At 40.6% G+C, this 15,634-nt stretch overlaps 1 long non-coding RNA gene and 1 pseudogene across 1 annotated transcript in view; one reads left to right on the forward strand and one right to left on the reverse strand.

Moving 5' to 3' along the window:
- The window catches only part of LOC110979800 (uncharacterized), a 36,148-nt gene that overhangs the window by 16,657 nt on the left and 3,857 nt on the right, over positions 1–15,634 (forward strand). The window lies entirely within an intron of this gene.
- Positions 7,196–9,919, reverse strand: LOC147799994 (uncharacterized; annotated as a pseudogene).

The raw sequence follows: 15,634 nt of genomic DNA on the forward strand, positions 1-15,634 counted from the left end.
AGCAGATCTTTGCCATTTTGAAAGTATATTTCTTTGAAAAGGTATTTATAAATGGAAATAAAGGTGTTCTTAAGCAGTTTTGAATAGGTTTGTTTTAAACCAGTTTGGAGCATAGTTGCTGATAATAACTGAGCCGAAGACAAGGTCATTTTCAGTGACCAGGCTTCCACCCATTATTAAAACGTAAAACTCGATCTGTGTCCTGGTGTCTGCCTCCTGCTTCTCGCTGTTTAGCCATTTCTCTCTGCTTCCGACCTCCATTCCGGTCACTTGCGTTCCGGTCACTTGCATTCCGCAACCTTTCATTAAATTATGGCATTGTTGGACCCTGGTCCGTCATTGTGGGCTTCACTGTTGTGATGAGCTTTCTGAAAAATTGGGTCTCTGAACTTCCTTCTTTAACCAAGGAGAGTGTGTGAGCTAGTTGTTGAACATGTCCAGTGAAAGCCTCTGTTACTGCTTCTGTGTCACCACGACCCATCTCCGTCATTGCAACAGATCTTGATGTGCCATCTTGAAGAGACACCTAGAAGTTTTGATACTTGCGATGATGCTTTGTTGTGCCATCTCCATGTACATGTATACAGCTACACTGTACCTAATGCCTTTTCTGATTGGTCAAATTACATTGCTAATGCTATCTCAATATTTGCGAGATGATTGTGCCAGCAGATGGCAGCCTGTCAACATCTTTGCCCGCCAAATTCTTCTAGACAGTTCTAACGACAGAGTTCACTTTATTCAGTGACACATTTTGTGCCTGTAACTCCATAACAGAACGTCTTACACTATCTGTATCATTTCATCTTGAAATGTTAGTACCACTTCATCTTCCAGTAAAGCGATAAGTGCTTCCAACTCCTTGTTTTTCTTTTCAATATAGGCAACTCTTTCTTCGAGCAGATCTTTGCCATTTTGAAAGTATATTTCTTTGAAAAGGTATTTATAAATGGAAATAAAGGTGTTCTTAAGCAGTTTTGAATAGGTTTGTTTTAAACCAGTTTGGAGCATAGTTGCTGATAATAACTGAGCCGAAGACAAGGTCATTTTCAGTGACCAGGCTTCCACCCATTATTAAAACGTAAAACTCGATCTGTGTCCTGGTGTCTGCCTCCTGCTTCTCGCTGTTTAGCCATTTCTCTCTGCTTCCGACCTCCATTCCGGTCACTTGCGTTCCGGTCACTTGCATTCCGCAACCTTTCATTAAATTATGGCATTGTTGGACCCTGGTCCGTCATTGTGGGCTTCACTGTTGTGATGAGCTTTCTGAAAAATTGGGTCTCTGAACTTCCTTCTTTAACCAAGGAGAGTGTGTGAGCTAGTTGTTGAACATGTCCAGTGAAAGCCTCTGTTACTGCTTCTGTGTCACCACGACCCATCTCCGTCATTGCAACAGATCTTGATGTGCCATCTTGAAGAGACACCTAGAAGTTTTGATACTTGCGATGATGCTTTGTTGTGCCATCTCCATGTACATGTATACAGCTACACTGTACCTAATGCCTTTTCTGATTGGTCAAATTACATTGCTAATGCTATCTCAATATTTGCGAGATGATTGTGCCAGCAGATGGCAGCCTGTCAACATCTTTGCCCGCCAAATTCTTCTAGACAGTTCTAACGACAGAGTTCACTTTATTCAGTGACACATTTTGTGCCTGTAACTCCATAACAGAACGTCTTACACTATCTGTATCATTTCATCTTGAAATGTTAGTACCACTTCATCTTCCAGTAAAGCGATAAGTGCTTCCAACTCCTTGTTTTTCTTTTCAATATAGGCAACTCTTTCTTCGAGCATCGGCAGATCTTCGTCTTGATATATCACTGTGATCACTGTGACTTATCCTATCCTCTCAAACTTTCTGGTTCATCTTCTTCGTACTTTGCGACTTGTGTTTGGATGTTTCTTTCAGACAATCACAGTGGTTTTTATTAAAGGCAAGCTGTTCTTTGGTTGTATATAGGTCATCATTTAAGTATTTGACCATTTTCTGCAATTTTCTTTCTCTTTCTGAAGAATGTTGATCTTTTCTTCATGCTGCTTTATTCTTCCATTAACATTTCTTGCACTAAGTGTTTGTATTTTTTCTGTGGCTTTCTGCCATTTCTTTTTGGTGTCAGTCAAAGCCTAGGGATGCCTCCTTTTACTTGACTTTATAGGCTTGCAGCTCATTCACAGCTGGATCAAACTGGACCGTGATCTTCTCCATATTTTTAAGGAGTACATGTATATCATATCATACTTATGCTGTAAATCTTCGAAGCTTGCAGTAAGTTAGTCTGTTGTGACCACCTTGTTTATGGCAAAGACTGCATGCTACACGCCGCTTGGGCAATGCTTACAATCTTCCTCGAGCAGTCAAAGTCCCTCATCCTGAAAGAGTCTTCTTGCCAAAATCAGAGTTACTGCTGCCTATTGTCTCTGTTTGCCTTTTGGTGATGTACCTAGTGTAGTCCCTGTCTCAGGAAAAGTGGTCCCGGACCTCAAATGCCACACAGTCAGATCCCTCTATTAGCAGCAGCATCTCCGAGTCGTTCCAGTGTCTTGCTGCCTGTAACTTCGTTGTGTGAGTGTCGTGTAAATCACGTCGTTATAAGGTCAGCCAAAAACTTAAATTGGTGATTAAAAATTCAGTTCTCGTAAGACATAAATCTCATGTCGTAATCATGTCAGTCACACAACGTACAATGAGTTTACCAGCTGACGACGTCTTCACTGCATCACTCTGCTATCAGGGGCACTGCACGGGATATTTGATTTACATGTACCCTTTTCAATTTGGTGTAATTGAACATCATTACACCTCAAGCATGGCATCCATACTTTAGGTCTGTTTTGGAGATTAGATGAAGTTTGCCCCTCCCCCGGTGATGTGGTCATTTTTTTTTCACACTCAGGTAGCACTGGATGCCAGTCATCATTAGGAGGTCTTGATATATTGGTGATCACTGTGACCTAGCCTCTCCTCTCCTCAAACTCGCTGGTACATCTTCTTCATACTTTGCGACTTGTGTTTGGATGTTTCTTTCAGACAATCACGGTAGTTTTTAGTACAGGCAAGCTGTTCTTTGGATGTATATAGGTCATCATGCAGTGTCAAAGAGTTTACTATCTCCTTGCTCTTCCTCTCTTGATGCTCCAGCCAACTCTTTAACCTATTGGTGTTGTCTTGAAGATTGCATTAAGTATCAGTTTAGGCCTTAAAGAAAGACCGACTGCTTTCTCATGCATTTCACTGTGTTAATGTTTCACAACATTGTCCTTTTTCAAGGCCGATCCCATCACTCCATTGATAAATGCCTTGTTAAAATGACATAGCGATCTCAGTCTGGCTTGATGCGCCACACACATCTTGCACCTAACGCAGCACTTTCTTCATACCTGATCCATTCCCTGTTCTGGTCTGTCTCCTTGATCCAGCCTTCCACAGTAATCACACAAGAATTGACGACATGCAAAAAGGATGGAAGAACTAGTAACAGGCCTACTTGAAGTAGAAGATGAACTGGAGCCTGAAGGCCTTGACAAATTTTCACACAACTTGGAATTTAAAATGCACAGATCCAATGGCAGTCCAAGAAAGACACAAAAATAGAAACGGGGTGAAGTGACCATGGTGACAAACCCCCAATTAGTGTTCTGCGGAGTTTATTCTACGACAAAAGAAAGGCAAGAAATTCGACCAACTATGTATTTCTTTAATAATTATGAAGCTGGTTAAATTCTCCTCTCAATCAAAATATTCCTAGCTCTTACCCTATTCTTAAACATGTTTGCTTACGCAAGCTTTCACTGAAGCTCAGACAGCTTTCTCTCCATGAAAACACAATCTGTGATTTCTACTGCCTCCATTTCCTCTTCACAGAGAGTCCACGATGTTTGGAAACTCCCATACACATCGTACAATGTGCATGTACTTGAAAGAGACGTTGCATTTATGGCATCTCAAATTATCTTCTTTCCTGATTTAGGACCATTCAATGTAAAATACTTCACACTGACTGGTGGGTAGTCGCGGTGTAAACTACCAAAGCAAGTACAACAGTTGGAACTGGGTGGGATGAAGAGATAGGTTGAATCTGAAGGAGAAACTGAAGATGGAGTGTGACAGAACGTTGAGGAGATACGGGAACTAGAAGAAGTAGTAGTGCTTACACGTAGAAGTGGAAGCTGCACTTGACTTGTAGTCAAGTTGAAGAGGATAAACTGATGTGGGAGCAGGCACACAACTTGGACACCAAAGAACAATGTTCAATTGGTAATCCCAGTCCTTCACTTACAATTGTCGGGGTCACTTGGCGGCCATCGAATGCTCTTAGGTTGAGATTGATGCTTTGTAGGCCAAAGCGACTCACTAGAAATTCAATCTTTTGGTCCTGATCAGTGACAATGATGTTGCTGTAGGCTTCAACAAACTCGGTACAACATTTCTCTCTTTGTTGAACATTCGACACGATATCTACAAGACTCGTTTGATGAAATGTAAATAAACTATTATGAGACATTACAATTGATCACACTCTGCTGAAGAAGATAGAATGAAATACATGTACCATGAAAAAACAAATGAAACTAGAACAGGGGTTGTCGGCTGCGGGTCGACGAACGTCTGCCAAGCCACATGTACAGACATATTCGTGGGTGGGTATCCACATTGCACAAAGCATTGTATGGTAACCATTACACGCCACTGCCCAAGACGTGAAGCGAGATATGGGCGTCAGCCTATTTGCAAAGGGCCTATTCAATTCAATAGTGCTGCCACATATTGAGCACCATATGTCCCATTTCTTGAGGCTAACATGGCAGTGCCCCCCAAAATTGAAATTTGAGCCCTGCATCCTAAATAAACCAGTTTTTGTACATTTGCTTTCTCTCATCATGTGGCAAATGCATCAACTTAAAGTTTTAAATACTGAAGTCATTTGCTGACATACTTTCCACTCTGAAACTCATCCTTTCCAAGTTGAAACCCTACATTTTTATGTATTCAGACTTTTGTTCTGGTTTTTTCTTTCAGAGCATTTTGGCAATGACCTCCTTCCCTCTCTCACTTGATTAAATTTGGATTTCTCGAGTGGCATCTATGACTGCCAATAACAACTGTGGAACTGGTAGACCATGTTATTTTCCTGAAAGAAAAACTGTTCGCCGTTAACTATTAAGCACCTTCACGGTTTTCTCTAGCATTAAACTTAATTAAGATGTTAATGTCTTGTAGTTGTTAGTATAAGTGAAAGAAAGAGTATGGAGGGATCCCAGTAATATTTCCGTATGTTTTGAAATGCAGGTCTTAATGGGTTTGTCTATCAGAGAAAGTAGGTTTAGGGGCCAAGGGGGAGAAACATGCACATTCACCTCAGTGAGAGGCCAAGCGCAGATATGGCGCATTTTATCATGTCCATGACTTTCTTGGCATGGAGAATGCACTTATCTTTTCTAATGCATCCAGAATCTTTGTACGTGTTCATGTTCTTTACCAAGTCACTGTGCCATGTCCCCACCATCGTCCTGTACCCCCGTGATGACACTTCCATCATCACTGTTTGTCACCGCTTGCTATTTTGGGTTCGTACATCTACAATACAATTTGACTGGCATCATTCATGTGCCTGTGATCATCCTCAGAGCTGGTAAACTCTTCCTACGAAAAATCGGCTTCAAAATCGCTCTCGGAAACGTCAGAATTTGCCATTGCTTACTCAAGTCTACACGAAGAAAGGCGAGTGTTGTCCATGTATGTGCTGCATTGAGATATGTGGCACAGTTGTTCTTTACGTAATGTCATGATATCAACATCTGGGCATTCAGTGTGAGAGGATTTTTAGGGTGGGGTGCTGGATCAGAAATTCTCTATTTTCATTGGCTAATATTACTACTAAAATTTCTGTCCTTTTCTAATCTTAACCATATTTTGAATCAGCATAACAGCTGCTTTATTCACTGGCAAGTAATGTCAAATAAAGGTACATGTAGTAACTATAAAAATAAACTGAATTAATGAATATTATGTGACATAAATCTGTTAAGAACTAAGTCATTAATTTTGCATCCAGAAAACTCAAACACATGCACACATGCTAAGGTCGCTGCAAGTGGACAGCCGGTCTGAGCTGCATCGGTTGTTGTTGCTTGCTGGTCAGTCAGAAGCAAGAAGAACATTGATGTTATATTAGATCGCTTTTTTAAATAATTTGCAACATAAAGGAAAGCCTGATAGAATATTCCAGCTGTGTTTTCTTAATTTCTAAACAAAGAAAGTAAGAAAAAGCTTTGTTAAAAACACTCCATATGCCATATTATCCAATGCAGATCACTTTTAAGCTTAATACAAATTTCACTTCTCAAACATTTTTATGGGATTTGTTTCGGGTATCCTTTTAGTCTTTCGATGTCTTGGCCTTTGTTAAAAACACTCCATATGCCATATTATCCAATGCAGATCACTTTTAAGCTTAATACAAATTTCACTTCTCAAACATTTTTATGGGATTTGTTTCGGGTATCCTTTTAGTCTTTCGATGTCTTGGCCTTTGAACGAGCGGAGGATACATAATGTGCCAGGTGCCTTGGTCTGCAAGCAGGAAAGGCTATTTTTGAGATGCTATCTCAGACCTCAGCAGCAAATTGCTGGTACCCTTCTCTGGTAAAATGCAAACCATCTGGGGAATAATGCTGATACCGGAGGTCACTACCAGCAAATCCTGCTGAAACTGTCAACTTCTTCTCAGCCAGTTTGTAAAGTTCTATATTAAAATAGAATTGCATTCCTCTTGTTTTCTTCAAACCAATGAAATACCTTGAACAGATGAATTAACATATATTTTCGATCCAATGGAACTGAAACAACATACTGGGAAACTTGCAAAACATAATTCAATCAATTGAATGAAAGTTAAAGAAATAACAAACAGAAACAAATTAAACCAATTTTACTCAAACCGATGAAATGCATAAATAACATCCACAAAAAAAAAATCGATTTTACAAGTCACTCTTTCTCCATCAGCTTACGCAAAAGATTAACCATTCTGCTTTGCAGTACTCACAAAAGTTGAACTATTCCTTTGTTTGCCGAAAAATAACATGCGATGGTAACAGTTTTGGATGGAGAATTTTACCTTTTTTTTTTTTTCTCACACATTACACAATTTAAGCAGTGATGTGTTTGATAGCCAATTATGCCTTTTATTACCAGTCCAGGTAGGTTGTGGAAACCCCATCCTGTGAAACTCGTCTCTTGGGATATAGGTAGGTGAAAGCAGCTTTCACCTGCTGGTAGGTATACATCCCATCTTGGCGCATGTGAAACCCCCTGTTGACACCCGTGCCCAAATGCTGATTTTCGAGCGCCTCAAGGTAGTTCCTCTTAGTGATGTCGTTAGTCTTTTTGTTCAGCCCCTTGCAACTGCACTTGTCTGATGCACCGAAGCAGAAGTACATTTTGCTGTAGAGTGCAACAATCCCATCTCCTTCCCACTCCACCTTGAACAAACCCGGGGTTCTCTTATCGTACGCTTGGTGTGCTGGCGTATCATCTCGTGGGAACCAGTCCCACTTTTCGCGCTGATAAACTTCCTTCAGGTGGGGTTTCACGATGCTGTCCAGCATGTCACCAGCTATCGCCATGTACAGTGAATCGGTGTCCATCTCACAGAGTTGGAAGTCCGAGGGGTCTATGAACTTGATAAGGAAATCAAAATAAAACTGCAACATTCTGAGTTAAGCGCACTGGTAAACAAAGTATCCTATGTGGAGGGGAAGGTTCAAGCGTACTGATTTGTTGTTCAACTCCACCTCATAGAGCCGCCCCTCTTCTAGCGTGTGCAAGGCGCGGAAGTGGGGATTGTTAATCATGCGGGCTGCTTCCTCGGCGTTGGTGCATATTTTTACGTCCAAATGTTTTTCCTGGTTGGTGACTGTTTTGCCATAGGCTGAGTTGCCGAGCAACTTCATGGTATCCGCAATCATTGCATTGCATCTACGTCACCAGCTCTGCGAGCGTTACTCACATCATCGCCGAAAGGCTTGAAGCATGGTGAGTTGGCGAACTGCACTACCTGATAGGTGCGAGTCACTTTAAGTCCGTGCATCAAGTACCACCTCATGAGCGGAGTTGCGAACAAAAGACGAGTACCATGCATACTGTCAATCAAACTACGGCAGGGTGTTTTCATGACCCCCTCTCGCTCAGCGTACCTTTGCATATGTTCGCCGATGTGCTCTCTACTGATGTCGGTGTTTTTGAAGATGGGGGGTGCATCTCAGCGAAGAAGTCCTTGAGTCCTTCAGGGACCTCGAGATGACACTCCACCAAACCAAAGATGGATCCATCGATGACACACTCCAGTATTTCCTGCTGGGTCATCCTCAGACATTTCTCGTGGGGCAATTTTCGCGACTTGACAAAGTCTGAGACGGCTGAATCGGTGGACTTGACAGAATCCCATTCGCACTCGTAGATTTCCACTAGCCGATAGCCCTGCTGACGGATGTACCGAGAAATTTCCTCGGATTGTCGTCTCACTTCAGCTCGTGGGAAGTTCTTCACTTTGTTAAACTCGTGCGGATTGAGTTGGCATGCATGTCCATGCCAGAAGCACCCCTGGAATTGGTACACGGTTTGGGTGTCTTGGCAGTATCCATCCACTTTAATTCTTCTTTGACCGATGGATTTCTCCCCACGGGTAAACTGACGCTGGATAAAACACTGTCTTTGTGCGCAATCCAATCCAGCCACTCAGTTGCCTTTACTCCAAACTTGTGGCTCCGCACAGGTTTGAAATGGTCAGCTTCCTTTCTCCTGATGAACGTTCCCACCGCCATCGGCTGCATGAGTGACCACAGGTAGAGGGCATTCGCGTCGAACCCAACCACATTTTCACACATCTTCTCTCCACTGCGGATGCGAGTTTTACCCCTTTCATGGTAACGGTGGAACACTATGGAAGGACCACCCACGATGTTTTCCTTGATGGTGTAGTAGAGGTCCTTGTTGGCCTCGTCGCTAAGGCTGAAGTAAATGTGTCGGGGTAAGATGAGAAAGAGATAGTGTAGCGAAAGTCCTTAAACCAAAACCGCACACTTAAACTTTTCCAGTGCTTCGAGGAAGGGTGCCACATCCAAATTATTGTACCACACCAGGAAATCCTGAAATGTGGACATGTTGTTGTCATCCCAAGCCCTGCGGCAGTATGCATAATCTTCAACAGAAATGTTCTCAGTGATAGCTGTGCTCTGAGCGTGCAGATTCTGACTCCTGTGTCCTTTCTCTATGGTTTGAAGTCCTCGTTACAAATCTGTCTTATATCTTGTATAAGTGAATGGATTTTTTCATAGTGTCAGCCTTGTTTCTGTCTTTCCCAGGCCTCATTTCCTGTTTATGTTGAGTTCATTCTAATCCTTGCTTTATACACGTACATGTATGTTGTGCTGCAAAGTACTGGTACATGTAACTTGTGGGCTGTTGAGGTCTTCTAATCTTTGTCAATCTTTACACTCAACAATATTTGTACAAACCCCACCACCAAGAAATTGTATTACACCACTGAACTGACTGAACCTCAGAAAAGAGGCCTCAGCATTGCATCCATGTACTAATTAAAGAAGGGGAATGTTCACAGTGATTTACATCGATAGTCAACTTGAAGTTAAAATCCTGTCGCCTGTAATAGCGGATGTTCACACAGAAGCATTACATGCAGTCTTCAAATTTCCTCCTGGAAGATGTGTGTTCAGAGACAAACTTCTATGGTGTGAATGTTTATTTCACAGACTTGACCACAGTGACCCTGTCCTTCTCTTGTAGGACCATCGTTCCTGGGCAGTTCAGTTTCATTTTCTAATGGTAGAATGATACAAACAACGCTTTCCCCATTTGAAATTATGGCAATATCTACCTTTGGAGGCAGGCATTTAGAGGTATCCCTCATCTTAGGCCCTGTAGACATCAGTGCTCACATTTTTCTTGGTTGCAAAAAGTGTCAAAGCGAAACATCATAAAAGTTGTTAAAAAAAAAATTAAAATGAGAGACCCTGTTCGGGTTACTCTATCAAAATGTCCAGCTTTGCTGTTAATTACTTACATGTGTGTACCAGTCGGCTACAGCTGATGATCATTATGTTGCTCATGGTCAAGTTTCCTGTGTTTTAAATGACACTACATCCATACAAAAGCATGTCTTAAACATGTAACATGCCGTTGTCATTTGATGTGAATCAGCAGATGTCTAAGTTTGGCATGTGCTGATGGTTTTGAACAGTTTTACTGGGAGCATTTAAATCCGGCTTTCTACCATGTACATCAATGAAAGACCTTAAGAATGACCAATTAACTTTTTCCTTGTAACTTGAAAGATTGGACTGTAGTTTGTTGGACAAGATACGTTCGAGGCAAAATGTTGAAATTGTGTTGTACTCAACTCTGCAGCAGTCTGGGCAGGTAGCCTTTTTTCTAAGGGAACAATTCTGTCAAAAAGATCAGTGAGTCTGCTTGTTGCCATGCATGCTAGAATGATGTTTTCATTTTAGATTTGAAATGGATGCCATATTTGCAATGTTTGCTATGCACAGACCATAATTTGTTGGGCATTAGTTGGGCCTGAGTCGCTCTTTATATCACAGACATTGTCCCTATAATATTGAAGAACATTGATACTAGATGGTCAGGGAAGGAGGGATGTAAAGTCTTGTAGGATTCTAGGCATTTTGTTTAAATGGCAGATGCAAATAGCAATGAGCGTGTATGTTGACATGGAAGAGAATTTTTTCCAACTTGGCAAAGCTCTCTTGCAACACCCCTTGGGTGGATTACAAAAGCTAAATTAAAATGACCTTAGATTTTCTATTTTTTTCACGTAGCATGCCAATTATAAGAAGACTTCATAGTTTTTTATGCAGCTTGAAATTTTTGGGGAAGTTTAATTAAAAAATGTCTTTAACCTTTTTGAAATGAATGTTCCTCATTCTATCACTAAATTTGTTTCTTAAATGGACATCTGTCTCCATCAGTGGGCTGTGTTATAAGTAAATTCATTATTGTATGTACAACAGCAAATTGTATCCTATAATTAAATCTAAGTGACTCTTGGCAAGGAAGTTAGAATTGTTCTATGATGAGCTTACGGTAGACCTTCAGAAAGCATTTATTCAAAATGGCAGTTGTTACTATCGGGGAATGGGAGGGGGTGAAATTGAGTGAAGTGTGTTTTTTCTGCCCAGTGTAGGCAGGATAATGTAAACTTGAAAATCCTGATCATTGTGAATTGATGCTTCCTGAATTTCAAGTCTCATATATGTACATGTATTTGTACTTAAAGTTTTGTTCTCTGTTTGTGGATTTCTTGCAAATGAGGTTGCATGGATAGATCCCCAAATTGCAATAGAAGAATAAAACACAGGAGTAAAATTGAAACCAAAATGAGAAGAGAAAAAAAAGAGAAGAAAGACCAATAAATTTGCTCCAAATTAAGCATTCAGAATTTAGTTATGTACAATTTGAAACGAAACTTTTGTTTAACATTTGCAGCTGTTGTAAGTAAAAAGGTTGTCCTGTTAAATCTTTCCAAGTAACACTTGTTTAAGGATGACCACATATATATTTACCTTGAGAAATGCTCAGCAAAAAGCTCAGAACATTGAGTCTTTACCTGAGCCTATGATATATTCACAAAGAGCCAAAGAAACCATATTTTCAGGGGCCTTGGCCCTCTTGTCAGTGTGCAGTTACTTTGATCAACTACTCTGCAGAAATTTTCTTGGAGACTGTGTACTTGCAGCCAAACCTACAATGGAGACATTTTGAATCTGATTTGTGTATGCTGGTGACTTGTGAGTTTAGAACTAGAAGTGCAGTAGTAAAGTGGTTTTCAAATGGTCAACTTCGGTTATTGCAGCGATGGCTGCGGAATTGAGGTTGGGCGACAACCACCGTAATGTACATGTACATCCAGATCTAGCCTCAACAGAGCCAGATGCCTCATTTGAGATATCACCAGTAGAAACTAAGCACAGGGTCTCCGTCATACCATGGAGCTCCATGCTCCAACCCTGTAGAAAATGGAGACCTGCTGCAGGTCATGGCATTGTCTCTCCAGTTACAAGTGGAATTGTGCAACAGTTCCTCAGGGGACCTACAATATGACGGTTCATCAGGAACTCTTTCTGCCAGGCACACTCAGTAACGAATGGAGCCTGTGAGAGTTTGTTGCAGTGGCATCATTTTCCTGGATACAGCAGCAAGTGGAGATCAGTGGCGTTTCCAGCGGTAGCCAGTGGAGACCTGCGACAGGCACCAAGTGTCCATCCCGTAGAAACTAAAGACCTACAGTGGTGTCTCCCTACCTAGCAGCTTATGGAGTCCAGTGACGGTTTATTTGCCATACAGCAGCGCTTCAGTGGCACTTCATCACAGTCACATTTTTCAATTTTCCACTTACCAATACCATGGACTTTGGACATCAAGAAAAGGCTTTGTCAAATATGGTTTTTAAGGCTCAAAAATGTTGGACGAAAGTGTTTCTCCAAAAACAAGGATTCTTGTTTTTAAAAAGTTGACCAAGTTGCTTAGTGGTTGGCCATGTTTATCACCAGTTTGAATATTTACTGACCAGCAGGTTGGAAGACCATCTCCTTGGAATGGCCTAACATCAGGGTGTCAGCTCTTGCTGACGGAGATTGGCTTTTCCCACCCAAACTCTGTTTAACACCAACCGGTCTTGATTGAACAAGATTGTGCAATGCCTTAAGTTACAGGGTTTTATTTGATACAAGAGTCGAAATGTTAAATCCCCTGGTTGAATGCTGCCACATTCATTTATAAAGTAATTAAACTTAACTGCCGGTATGAGAGTTTTGAGATTTTTGGAGCAAAGAAGCAACCTCTGGACAGTTGAGAAATTGTGTGAATTTATATTCCAGTTTGGCATTTACAATATAGAGGAATTTGTCACTCTGCTGGAACTTGCATCTTAACAGAGACATGGGGCACATCTGAAATGATTTGTATGAATAGGTTGAGGGTACAGGCTTTTGAAGGGATGGGAATTATGGGTATAAATGAAAATAACTTACAAACGTATACATAAACAGTCATGGGCATTGATGGGATGATATTTAAATTGAACTCAAACATTTAATATGTGAGCTGATGACTCTGTTGATTTGCATGCATCTGGACACTAGGCATGTTAGGGTCATTTTATAAGTTTGGGCCCATACATGTACCTGTAAGTGTGACATTTTGTGTTCCTAATTACACCTGACCTGTGTAATTTGATGTGGAAATATCATTAAAATTGATTTTTGGCAAGTAATTTGCATTACTTAATCACTCTTGGAAATTCAAGGATGCATTAGTATTTTTTAAAAATCGTATCTCACAGGTGACAGGAACACATAAAAAAATTGGACCCCAAATTTATAGAATCACCCTTAGCAGATTCTGAAGGTGTAAAAAGATGAACCTGCTAGTGTAACAAGATATGGTCTGTAAAGAATATTGCCTACAGTTTTGAAACACTTTGTCTGTTATTGTAGAACTGATGGCTTAACCTTACAAGATTGCATGCATCGATGCATAAATTGATAGTTGTGTAAAGGTACAATAGAATTCAGGATTTGTCCTCATTGATTGGCAGCAAGCAGACATGGTGATCATTTGATGATGCTGAACCATGATTAGAATGTTCGTCACTCTTGGTGGTTTTTTTTTTTTTTTTGGATACATGTATTGTAATTCCAAAGGTTATTTATTGTGTTGTACATGGCGGAAAGTGGTTGTCTTAAGTCATATTTCTGAAGTGACCATACCTTGGTATTTGTAAGGATAAAACTCCTCTGAAATGATTGTAAAAAGATACAATGGTTTGATTTCTCAAGATGGATCAGTCAAAATGTGAGCACAGCCTGTCGTCTTGTAGGTACAGTATGCATTTCTGGTTGGAGATGATTTGGTTGAGGACCAAGAAATGAGAAAGGGTTTTTGGCTTTGGATTACCAAACCGATTGTAAAAGCCAATGATAGGAGGTTGTTTGCCCAGGAGCTAATCTGGTCCAGTGATAGTTCAGGTCAGGGGTCACACTTGTGAATGACACACAAATGCTGGACTTTGTGTGTATGTTGTTCTTAGTATTCTGTATACTTCTTAGTATTCTGTGGAGGTAACTGCTGACCAAATTGCTCCCTTTACGTATCGCCATCCCTTCATCGATCAGATAGTTCACTTGTGGTGTCACACCTTCTTGTACACCAAAGATGCCAAGTTTCCTGGGTGTTGGAAAGTACATGTACATGTACATGAGTCCTGGCTGGTGTGGGTCTGCTGGAAAGTGCACCTGCTGGGCATACTCAAAGGAATAATGCATTACCCCTAACCTGGAGCAAGCATCATTCCTCCCACGGTGGCTGATGCCTTGTAGCTTTGCCCTTTCCTTGGCCTGCTGCACAAGGGTGCGGTAGTAGCCTCTCTCTTCAGCAACTTCTGTCAGGTGGGCTTGCTGGAGCTGACACCGTTCCTGTTTCAGGGCATCTGGAAGATTGGCCGATGTGTAGAGCAGATAAATCGTACATCCTCATATTGGACCTTATCTGTCAACGTAAGGTGCCAGACATGTTGCATTCAGCTTTCAATGGAAATTGTTTTCCAAGGTTTCTTTTCTAATTTACATTTGACCCCTTACCTTTGTAATGCCCAAATTTGGAAAGCCCAGACTCAAAACTTTCAGACGATACCAAATTCTCAAAAGGGTATTAAGTAATTATTTCAAACACTAAGCATTTGCAGGGGCCAAGTTTCCAAAAACAAGAGATTAAAACTGAACTAAGAAAGAAACAGTCAACACAAACACACTGATTTCTCATCTGTATTGTCTAAAATCAAACATTTTCAATATGGTTTTTACAAGTTTATACATATTTAAGAAATGAAATCATGGAAAAAAACAAAATGTATACTTAGAAGAATTTTCACCCCCTCCACATAGAACACCCCGTTACTCATTTAAGCATTTCACATTCCTTTTCTCTTCAAGGTGTTAGAGGAAGCAGTTCTGAGCTGTGTCAATGACTGTCTATGACAACCATCTCCACAAGAGACGTTTCACTCTACTTCAAGTTTAAGCATACCACTAAAACTGACCAACCACATGCCAAAATATTAAATCACGACATGTGAGCCATTTGCAAGAACACAGCAATTGTGCTTGTCATATTCTCAACGGAGCCTCATGCTACCTACGAGACTCAACATGAATGCAGACTTCTGAAAAATCTCTCAAACTTACTTGTTCTCTCTTAGTAATCTCCCTTAGTAATCTCCCTTAGTAATCTGTACTTTTCCAAAGTATTTATTAATCTGTTAATGCTTTTGTCTTCTTATTTTAAAGTTCTTTTTCCTTTCTAAAAGTGCTATGTAAGTACCTGTTTTTTTATATATAATATTTGCAATTGCGCAATTGAAAATGGCAGGATACAGGATGAGTACTGAGTAATGATCACTCAATTCAAAAGACCCATCTCAGGAATTTGTTAAATACAAAATTAAGCATTTTGATTGCCACATATGTTTGAAACATGACATCTGAGATGGAGTTTGTAACAAAGTCTACCAACTGATATTTAGTTCCTTGCAG

Source organism: Acanthaster planci, linkage group LG02 (assembly GCF_054643075.1).
Source record: "Acanthaster planci isolate LZ-2023a linkage group LG02, COTS_SCS, whole genome shotgun sequence".
Lineage (NCBI taxonomy): Eukaryota > Metazoa > Echinodermata > Asteroidea > Valvatida > Acanthasteridae > Acanthaster > Acanthaster planci.